The sequence below is a fragment of the Odontomachus brunneus genome, unplaced genomic scaffold (assembly GCF_010583005.1).
Source record: "Odontomachus brunneus isolate Ranch 3 - 2012 unplaced genomic scaffold, Obru_v1 Obru_scaffold_099, whole genome shotgun sequence".
In the NCBI taxonomy this organism is placed as follows: domain Eukaryota; kingdom Metazoa; phylum Arthropoda; class Insecta; order Hymenoptera; family Formicidae; genus Odontomachus; species Odontomachus brunneus.
Genome location: NW_022639549.1, coordinates 361,379 through 373,134, shown reverse-complemented (window position 1 = coordinate 373,134; position 11,756 = coordinate 361,379). Strand labels below are relative to the sequence as shown.

The 11,756-nt window shown below is 37.5% G+C and overlaps 1 protein-coding gene across 1 annotated transcript in view; it reads right to left on the bottom strand.

The window, feature by feature from the left end:
• The window catches only part of LOC116848737 (protein FAM49B), a 51,112-nt gene extending 40,112 nt beyond the window's left edge, over positions 1–11,000 (bottom strand). Inside the window, exon 1 of the mRNA XM_032825152.1 lies at positions 10,245–11,000. The gene's annotated coding sequence lies outside the window, so the exon portion shown is untranslated. The remainder of the gene's footprint in view (positions 1–10,244) is intronic.
• Between the last annotated feature and the right edge of the window lie 756 nt (positions 11,001–11,756).

Below are 11,756 nucleotides of genomic sequence, written 5' to 3'. Positions count from 1 at the left end.
TGTGTGTGTGTGTGTGTGTGTGTGTGTATAATCTCTTTATTATATTTTTTTTTCATTGACGTTGAAAATGTATATAGAATTTCTCATCAACGCTCATGCGCGGATAGAATTCATAAAAAATACACGAAACAGTCTGCCATTGTGCAAATAACGACAATTATTTCTTTATTTTGATTCAATATTGATTTCGTCACTGTTGCACTAGAGAAAACAAAGAAAACAATCTGAACAATTCGATCACGAGTGAAAGAAACTGCGTATCACTACGTTATTTGCTTTCAATTGATTGCCTTTAATCGATTCTTCTGTATTGCCAACGAAAGAGTAAAACGTGCCAGAAATTGCATTTTATTTTATGTCGTTGTTTAAAGCTGTGAAATCAATATCAAGTGCAAGCTCCAAAATTCGCGCTCGTGCTACACTGGCACTTGCTCTCGCGCCGGCGCACTGTGTTCATTTTTAAAGGTGAACGACCGCGTAGCCGCAGCGAGCGCAAGTGAGGCAAGGCTATGCTTATCTGAGCCGTGTGGTGGGGGTAGTGCGAGTAGTGGGGGAAGCGGGCGGGCCGGCTTGCTGCGAAGTATCGCGTATACGCAAAGTGATTTTCCGGAAGTGACAGTCGCGTTCCGCATTCCATTCATGCGTCGCGTCGTGACGTATCCACGACTCGCTACAGCGATAACGTCGAGCAATCTAAAACGCGGATCGACGTAAAAATCAATAATTCCACTTGTAGACATCGTAGCGACTTGAAACAAAAAGCGTCGGAAAGAGAAAATCGCCGCATTCCTCTGATAGATATAAAATCGTCTCTCCGTGCACGTCATCATGTAAGTGAATTCCGGTTTTTGTGTTTGCGCTGAAGTAAACAATAATTATTAGTCTATGTTAAAAACTAACAAGAAATCTTGGTTTGGATTTGTAATGCAAAGTGTCGATTTTATGTTTCTGATGAGTATAATTTAAAAGAAAAGAGCAAAATGATAATAATGGAATTTTCTATCTAGCAATAAATATTTTTTGCTGTAGCGTCAAAGTTCAAATAGAGACAATAAATTTAGTTTTAAGTAACAACAACATTAGCTATGCCTATTTCAATGACGCATCTTAGTAGCTACAGTTACATTTTAATTTCTGTTAATTTCTATCTAATTATGACCGTGAAGGTTTAAGACGCCCGTATCTATGAATATTTTTTTTTGTTAAGTCAACTAAGAATTAGATTCGAATCTAATCAACGAAACCTTATTTTTTGTTATAGATTTGTAACAGAACGTGGCCGGCGCTGAGTTGGCGATATTTCGGTGAGTCAATGAAACAAAAACTACAAATTTGTAAGATGATGGAAGTTTGTAGAATCTCGAGAAAATCAATGCGATTTACTTAGTAGATTTTTGCATATATTTGTTTGTATAATCCATTATGATATACACTGTTCGGTATAACAAGGAAATATTTTCTTTAAATTTTCATGTTACATAGTAAATTGAATATATACATATATATTTTTTTTTATTGCACATTTCTTTTAAAATAGGTATCAAATATACTTTTCTCTATTAAAAAAAAGAGAAAAATGATCGGGAAAGTATTGAATATATAATTCTTTATTAATAAAAAGCACGTTTATATAAATATGAAAAGTATTAAATATATATTTCTTTAATAAATGTTATTGTTAAATTGAATTTGATTTAAGATATATAGAATCATTCGATATAATAGTTCATCTAATGTGATCCTATTGTTTCGAACAGTATAATACAATATACGCATCAGAATTGCGCCACTGTACGCGAATTTCGTGATTATTAATTCATTCGCGATGATCAACTATGCGATTATTGCAATTATATTAATATCCTAAATTCTCTATTGAGATCTTGCGGATTATCAATATTCTAAATTCTTTATTCGTGTGTGCGACCGCGCAGTTATCAATATTCTAAATTCTACATTCGCGATAAAAATAGTAATATCATTTCAGTCGAGATTACAGCAAAATTTGATATTTACCATTGCTTACATTTGAGATTAAAATTCATGCGAAACGTCAACCACGTTTTCCGGCAAAGCGCGATTATTCGTGAGACGCATATTTTCCATTTTCCTCTCTCAAACTTTGTTGACAACGCGTGATCTTCTATTTGTGACTCCTCAATTGCAATTTGCGAGTCACGAATACGTTTATCAAAGCGTTGAAATTTGTCTCGCGTACGTTTCATTTAATCATTCAACGTCGTCCAAGTTGTCGCGTTTGCAAGTGCAGTGCAACATAATGCACTGCAGTGAAGTGCATGAGGAGCGACGTGGGACGACTGGATGTTGAGGACCCGGACCTGAACCTAGACGTCGTGGGGTATCAAGGCGAACTGGTGAGCGTGCAAACCAGACGCTCAAACTGCGTCTTATTACGTAGACATATGCATAGACATATGTATAGACGTGAATCGCATTGATTTCTGAGAAGAAAAGTAGTTAGAATCATTCGATACAATACTCTAAATTGTTAATAGCGCGGCAGCGCTTATTGTCCAGCGTATATCAAATATGAAATATGAAATATATGCGACTGAGAAATAGGTACTCTAACTGAAATAAATATTCTAACTACCTACACACACAGAAAAATATCATTCATATCATTGCTAAGAAAAGCGAGTTTATCTTCTTTCTCTTAAGCAATAGTTATCATTGACTAGGAATATGTTCTTGATAATAGTCTTAAAAAATGCTCATCATAAAATTCTAGAAAACTCATTATCATACATTTCAAAAGAAATTCTTGAAAATTTATTTGTAGGATATAAAGTTTATTTCTGTGAATAAGCTTTACTTCACAAATACCGCACAAATAAAGTTTCAAGTATTCTTTTCTCTCAGTGCATACTTAAAAGGAGAATTTATTCTATTTACAAAAACATTACAATAAAATTGCGTTAGAAAAGATAGTTTGACTCTATATAATAAATAAACTGTGAATTTTAATTTTAATTTGATATTCTTGACTGAAGTGTTGAACTTACTTAGATTCAGAACGTATTTTGAATTATTTTGATGTGTTTATGATGAGCTTATGATAGATATGCGAATATATAAATTTATGATATACTTGAAACGAGTAAAATTTACTTGAATATTGTATATATTTTTCTGTGTGTACAACGAGACGAAATTCGATTATTGAAGTGAGATTCGTTGATATCTTCGAGCTGGCATGAAAAATTTTCAGAGTTTTCTCTTCTTTCCACTGACCGCGATGATTTAGCAAGAAACGTGCAATATTTCACTTTTTACCGCGCGTCTAAATAAAATCAACGACTCGTGGAGGGCGGATATCGAAAGTTAACGCGCGCGAAATACAATTGTTCTACTTCCCTTGCAAGCCCCTCGCGTCGCATCTGGCAAAATAAATCGTCGAACAAACGTTTTTCCGAAAGCGTTTTCCAATATCCATCATCGCTTATCTCGGGATCAACAAGTTTGTCGGTTACCATCGCGCCAGCGCATTAATCTCGCGGTGCTTGATTTTTCGAGAGTTTTCGAAATCGTCGAGTTCTCTCCTGCCCCTTCCCCCTTCATCCGATTCCCTGGTTGGCCACTCAAAAACCGTTGTGTGTATCGGTAAACGTACAATCCCGAATGGATGTTACGTTACACTGCGTATAACAGCGTTGAAAATTCTATTGCGTTCTATCATATTTTCCGTAACACGATTTTGAGCTTGTTCCTTTGCAGAGTTGCGTTGAACTTGCGGGGCGAGCCTGACGAGTTCGCGATTCTGCATGGAAAATTGACGAACCTGACGGTACTACATATATATTAAAAGTTAACGCGCGCGAAATACAATTGTTCTGTTTCTCGTGTAAGCCCCTTGTGTCGCATCTGGCAAATATAAATCGTTGAACAAACGTTTTTCCGAATATATATAATCGGTCACAAAACGGCTCAGATACAATCTAGGTTGACAAGTATGTAAATTTGGTAGCAACTTTACTAATCGACTTGTAAAAGTTGCGTGCCTTATATATACATGTTACCAAAAGTGAAAGATTCCAAAAGTACTATTTATACTTCAGAAACTAAAAGTCTCTATTAAAACAAAATTGTTATGTTTTTCAGCAAAATTGACTATTCTATCTTAGTAAAATTTACCATTGTTCCTTAGCAAAATCTGTTATTTCAGGTAGACAAGTGTACGTAAAGTTGACCACCTTTGTTATACAATTTATAAAAATCGCGTCTTTTATGAGTGGTTCATATAGTGTTCATACTGGTCATAAAAAGTGACGAAACAAAAATATAAAAAGAAATTGCTCAAAACAATCGACATAGAAATCAAAAAGAAATGTTGCTCGAAACAATATGTCGTGTAAAAAACATTAAAAAATCTCTAACCTTTAAATTTGTTGCTGCGCTAATACAACGATCATTGTATGGTATGAATTCAATGACCAATTTATGATACAGTATATTTGCTTCGTAAGTATTACGAAAACCATTGTAAAATCTCAATCATCAATCGTTTCACGTCGTGATAATCATGTTTACCTGGGAATCAAGCTGGAAGCTCACCAGACTGTTAAGATTGAAAGCCATTATCGGGATTACGCAATAATAATATAATTAATAATAATGAACAATGACAACAAATAATAATAATCATAATTAAATGATATTTAATAATAATAAATAATAATAAAAATAATATATAATTACTTGGTGAGCCCACGACTTTTAATTTTGACGGTTTGGTGAGCTTCTAGTCGCATTGTATCTAGGCCGTTTTGTAACCAAGTGGCGTGTACGTCCGGAGAATCGATTTTCGCGCAGCGTCTATATGAGGGCATGGAATTTTCGACGGTGCGCCGAGGCGATCGATGAAGCACGCGAGCGACGGTTGATGAATCCACGCGCTCACACATGCTTTCCGAACCTGGCGAACGATCGAATGACCTACTTGCTAAATACCCGCGGGGCGGGCCCGCGCTCCAATTAACGACGAAATCCAATACAGCAATTAAATAATTTCCGATCGCACTGTAATCACACTGTAATCGCGCGATAACAAATGCACGAGCAGCGGTCGAAAGCATCCGCGTGCGCAATCGGCTAAACGGCAGCTCCGCTCGATGCGTGGTGATTAATCATTAGTCGTGAGTGAAAATTTCAAGCTTCGAGTGGGATTTGAATCTCGCGTCAGTGGAAATAAAGTAAAGGCATCCGGACATGTACCTAATTCTGGATTTTATTCTTATTGTTCTTAGTTCGTTCTTATTGTTTTAGTCTTGAAATATAAATATTTAAACTTTCAATATAAAAAATATGTATATATGTAATTGAGTATATATATGTATTCTGTATTAAAAGTTTAAATATTTGTATTTAAAGACCAAAATAATAAGAATATTCGGGATTAGATACGTGTCCGAGAATTAGTACTTTTGCCTTAAATGATGCCTGAAGTTGATTGGAGAATCGCGCGACACACATAGCAACGCGATAAAATCAAAATATGATGCTCGTAGCTGAAATAGGAAAGTGACGGATGTAACTTCCGTTGTTGTTACATCACGCGCGCTCACGGTCGTTCACGGGCTCATTGACGATTATGCGCCAAATGTGCAGTTTCCAAGTTCAAGCTTTCTGGTGCCGGATAGCGAGCTAACAGGAAAATCGTCCGGTTGCTCGGCGTCGTCGTCGCCGTTGGTGGTGGCTGCGACATTAATCGCTTTAGCGGACGGAATCGCGCTACAAGTGGCGCGTGCGACCTCGCGCGAATTATTCCGCTTGTTTCAAGTTTCGCGGTTTCCTTCGCAGCATGATAAAAGCTTGCTCCCTGTCCCTTTCCTCCTTATGAAAACACGCTCGCATCCTTCTTCCTGCGCGTTAACGCCCGCGTTGAGTGATCCTCATTACCATCAGAAATTATAAGCGATTATTACGTCGAGAGAAACAAGATAAAATCGCCGACACACACAACACGATAACGTTCGTGTCGTAATCGTCGGCTAAGGAATATCTAGATGGAGCGTGCCATGACAGGAGAAGGTTTAATTAGAGAATAATGAATAAGTTACGGCGAGTATTCCCGCGAGTCCTTCGGGGATATATTCGGCTTTTGCACTCATAGAAAAGTATCATTCTATTGCTAAGAAAAGCGATTATCCAATTTGCTTTCTTTTTTCTTGAAGAAATTCTTATTTTCAGTAAAAAAATATTTTTTTGAACTAATAGTCTTAAGGGAATGCTAAAGCTGAAAATTTTACCGACAGAATACTGGCATTTTTCTGCCAAGTTTTCTTATTGGTTATATAGAATTACAAATGTTTTTATGCAACACGTGCAAAAATAAATTGGAGTATTACTTAAACTTTTATTAGAATTCAGAGTAAATTTTGTGACTTGTGGTGGATTTATATGATAGATTTATAGATAAGACGAAATACTTGAAACAAGTAATATATTTACTTGAATACACTACATATTTTTTTATATGTATAACAGCTCGTGCTGTAACCGTGACGTTTGCAAGCAACTGAAGTATCTTTGAAAGGATCTTTGAGCAAGCATCTTTGAAAGGATTTGCTACGCCAATTTATTGTAAGTTGCTGATAGGTCCGTTCATTTTAGCTGGACTGGAACATTGCTTCTTTTCTCTTTAATGCTACATCATATACTTGCTTCAAAGCGGAAAGTGCAACCTAGTTCAGCTAAGAAGAACAGACTTAGTGTGTTGTAAGATATACACCAACAAAGTAAATACGAGTACAAATTGATGAAACTTTTTATTAACTAAAATAATCGGTAATCATCAATCAATCAAAATTAATCAATTGTCATATATGTAATGGCGGATCAATCATCAAAATTAATCAATTGATAATTTAATCGACTGGTGAAATCGATTACTAATCAGTGCACGATTAATCATATCAATGTTTGATCAATAATTAATTTTATCAGTCGATGAAACTATTTGTGATATTATATTAGATGATTGATTAATTCTGACTACTGATTTGCCGATTATTTCAGTCAAAGAGAATTTAATCGACCCATACTCAACATTACTAAGCACATTCGAATGACTTGAGAAATATAGTAACTTTTGTCTAAATTAACAGCACACGCGTTCGGTCTGGACATTCTTATGCCGCTAATTATAACAGATCGCAACTGTGCGTGAGGGTCGCGTCGCATTCGCGCGAAAATTAATTTGACGAGATATCACGGTGGCGTGGTTTACCGCAAAGAACCGTGACGAATGGCTGGCGATAAGTATAAATGCAGATAACTTTTAATTCGCCGTATTAATTGCGCCTGTTAATTGAGCGAACTACGGTATCGTCTTTTCGCCCGAGTAATCGCATCTCCTCGTCGGCCGAGCTTTCTATCATCGCAAAGTCCAAGTCTCCAAATCGCGCTCCAAGTTACGCAAGACGGAGCGGCAGAAACTCGAAAAGCGCCGCGGCAGCGTTATCGTTGCTAATCGCCGTAAGGTCGAAATCTGTAATTCCATGTATATACCAAGCGTAACGACCCCTTTTGCGTTTTCTCGTGCCGCGAGGTTCGCGTGTCCGCGCGAACGATGCCATATGGAATATTCATTCGTGCGCGAGTGAATTAATTCCACGAAACTTCGTTACCAACGCGAATCGCTGATTAAGGAAGACCGGGGCTAGATGATTTATATTTTAGAATTTCGAAGTTACTACTTCTCAGGTAACTAATTGTTGCGACTGACTATATAAACATGATAGAGGCAACCTTTTTTCTTGTATTAATGCTTGCCATGACCTTGTTATCCTTGTATATTTTATTTTGTAATAACAACATCTCATCCTGATACCGAGTGCTGGTATCTGGTTTAGTAGTGCAGGATAAGAAGGCCATATATAAAATATGTATCCTGCACTGAGAGAAATTATTTGATAAGAAATTAACAAGCGGATATTTCCGACCAAAATACGAATTTTTATATCCGATCAGGAAATATCGGTCCATAATTTTTTGATCGGTTTATCTGATGAATTGCCATTATAATCGGAAATATTCGATTAAATTTAATCGGATATCCTGATCGGAAACAAAAATTCATCGGTATTTTGATCGGAAATATCCGTTTTTTAATTTTTTATTGGATAATTTCTTTTAATGTGAGTCTCCATGAGAGGTTTTCACAGTCCTCCTGCCGGCTCTTAATTATGGACTTTACATCGTCCGCCAGTTTGCTCTTTTTCAATCATTTTATGAATGAAAATTGAATTTATCAGAAATAATATATCATACACTTGCAAGAATTTCATTCTAACTAATAAGACATTGTTTGATTTTATTCAATCACATGGAGAATATTAGTGCAAAATTTCGAGAAGCTCAAAAATTTATTTTGCTATATTATCAAATTAATGTTTTTCTATTTATGTAATATTATTCCGATTTTAATGAAACTCAAGGAAAAATGTTTATGTTCTAAACAGACCATTTCGTGATTTTGTATCCACCCTTCCTTTCAAGACAAATACTTAAATAAACGCATGTCCTCTGGCGCTATATAGTCTCTACGTGACAGACTCGAACGCGAGATACGGTAGCGAGATACGAGATACGTCATCATCGATCGGTTTGGATCGTTCGCAAATCCCCCAAACATCCGCCTCGACTACCGGGATCGGGATGCGTTGACGATTGCCGAGATCGTGCATTTAATGTACACGTACCATTTCAAGATCGTGAATCACTTCCTGTATTTTCTACCGCGTCGTTTGACATTGGCGGATTTCAATTGTGACATACATAGTCAGCAGTAGGCGCTTATTTCCTCTCTCTTTCTTATGATACACCGTCACGCAATCATCGCTTCTCAATGTTACTTTTTTTTCATAAAACGCTACAAGTGCGTGAATTACACGTGGTACGCGCGTTATTACGCGGAGGTATCTATCTTGGAGGAAACGGGAGGCGCGTTATTTCGTATCTTCCCTGTGATTGAGGTTAACAGTCGGCTTTACGAGTTACCGCGATAACGAAGCGAAAACGCGTGATCTATATTTAAATCCAGTGCGTGATAACACGCACAGTATGACACAACCCTGTACTAATGTGTTGTTTGCTTGAAAGTTGTGATACTTTATATTGTTCTTTTTAAGTGATCTGTCCCGAAGCGCTGGATAAATAAAGTTTTAATAACGATAATAATATTTTAATAATGAAATCAATGAAATTCGCAGTAAAAACACCCAGGGCGATGCGATCAAGCTTTATCGAGCGATTTAAATCGATTATTCTTTTCAGACGTTGAAATATTATATCAGAGCTACCCATAAGAGTTTTCAAGTAGTTACAAACCTTGTATTCTTATCAGTTTTTACTTGAATTACGTAAGATGTAAACGGTATCATTCTAACGTACTATTTGTACGCGTAAAGAGTAATCAACTTACTATATTATTGATTAAAAAATCAAAGTTTTATCTGTAGACGTTTAGATGTCCTTCATTTTATAGCATACTTGATTAAATCACAGGTAGCCCAAATATTTCTTATAATCATATATGCAATTTATATTTATGAGAGAGACAACATCGTACTTCCTCTTGAATATTTCGCCTCGATCGTTACACACGACAGTAATATTTGTTAATATAAAAACAATTAATTCACTAATAATTGTACGAAAGTAATGTCTAACAGAAAAACCACACACGATGTTGATCGATATTAAGAATATAATATTAAGAGTATTATCATAGTGTATACTTCGATCCCACTTTGGCTCATCTTCAGCAAACTTTGTAAACAATAACAAGGTCAAAACAATTGGAATGATGTAACAGTCAAATTATCGAAAGGGGGAAGTCTATACAGAAATCATAGTAATCATGCAACCAACTGTCAAATCCAAGGTTGATCGATAAAGTGCAAAGAAAATCCGATTCACCAACAGTTTGGTTCTTCTATTGAACATTATTTTCACACAAAAGCAACTCTTATTAGCCCATTTTTACACTAATGTTTTGATCTTAGAAATATTCGTAACTAAAAGTCACGGACGAGACGAGTCGCACACGCGTGAGACGTGCTTATACAGTACCAGACAAAAGTTTGAGATCACTGATAAGGATGTTTATTAATGACGATAATCTAAGTAACTATGCTCGAGATATAAACATTTTGATAAATGATCTCTAACTTTTGACGGCTATTGTATAGAGGGGGTGCAAGATAAAAGAATCTATTTACCTTCTGACGAGGCGAGACGAGCCGTGGCATCGCTTAAATACCGAATATATTGAACGGATGACAGAACGTGAGACAAACAGACAGACAGAGAGACTGTTTCACGAAGAGCCGACCGTCCGCATCGTTCTCCTTAGCTGGTTAATATGCACTTCCGGTATCGCGAAGGGCAACACACAGGACAGGAACCCGCACCGCCGCGACACTTCCTGAAAAGCGCCGGTCCTCTCCTCGCCGCCGTCTCCGAAAGGATTTAGCGTCGCGCCACCACACCGCGATAACGTTTATCGCGCGCGCAACCGCACCGCGCCGGTATACGTGTGTATACGTACGTGCGGACGTGTGCGTGTCCTCGTGGAATATCGTAATAACGGTCCCCTTGTGTGTTCGCCGCGACACCCGACTGTATCTCCCCTCTAATGTTTATTCAAACATCTGCGCGCGGATTTGAAATCGCGCATCGACCGGCGAATCGATCTCCGGCCGTACCTCGTGCGCGCGCCGCCGACCAAAATTCCCCTTTTAAGGAAAGCAAGTCTCTTCAGTTCTCCACGAGGTGTGTTTCTAATGTAACTGCCCGAAAGACAGCCGATACGAAAAACGAAAAACGAGTCCGCCGAATTTGCGAACGAACCACTTGCGAAAGAGTTCTTCGCGACTGGACGACGCGACGATCGCTCGGTTGCTCGCGAAACAAACGCTGGCTAGCCTTTTCTTTGGTCAGCAATAACGGGCGGCACGATGCTACTCTCGCAACGGTTGTTGCACTACTGTCAAAGCCGCCGCGACGGCGTACAGCATACGGCGAGACAGTTTGCTCCGGCCGGTCAGCTGGACGCCCCACTCTCGCGAACGTCATCGCCACCCACAGCGTGGACTCACAACAGCGTCGCCGGTTAAAGCACTCCGCTCCATCGGCGAGTCACAATTGCCCGCAGGATTCGCGCGACACGCATCGCTGGCACTCTCGGTTGTGCAGTCTAATTGTACAGTCTGATCAGTGCGTTGGGCATTAAAGTAAAAGTACCAATGTCTGGACACGTACACCTGCACACAGAAAAATAGCATGCTACTGCTGAGAAAAACGGTTGCTTGCTTTCCTTTTAATAATTATCTTCTACTAATTATCTTGATATTAGTCTTAATAAATCTGCTTGGTATTGGTCTTAAAATATACTCATCAACATCATATTAGTTTTAAAATATATTCATCGCAAATTAAAAAAGCGCGTTATCGTGTGCTCAAAAGAAGAATTTACTTTCTTTGCAAAGATATCTATCTCTTTATTAAAGAAAAAGTTAGTAAACTCTGGTAAGCAAATCAATTTTTTTTTTTTAATTTAATCCTAGAACTCTAAAAGAAACACGGGAAAATTTTATCCAACGCATTTTTATTTGCTCATAACTTTCGGAAAAATTATTAAAATTCGATTCTTTCTTTTAATCAGTATAGAAAACATCGGAGAATATGAATCTATTAATATTTTTGCTGTTAAATGAAGTTGGAGAAAGTTA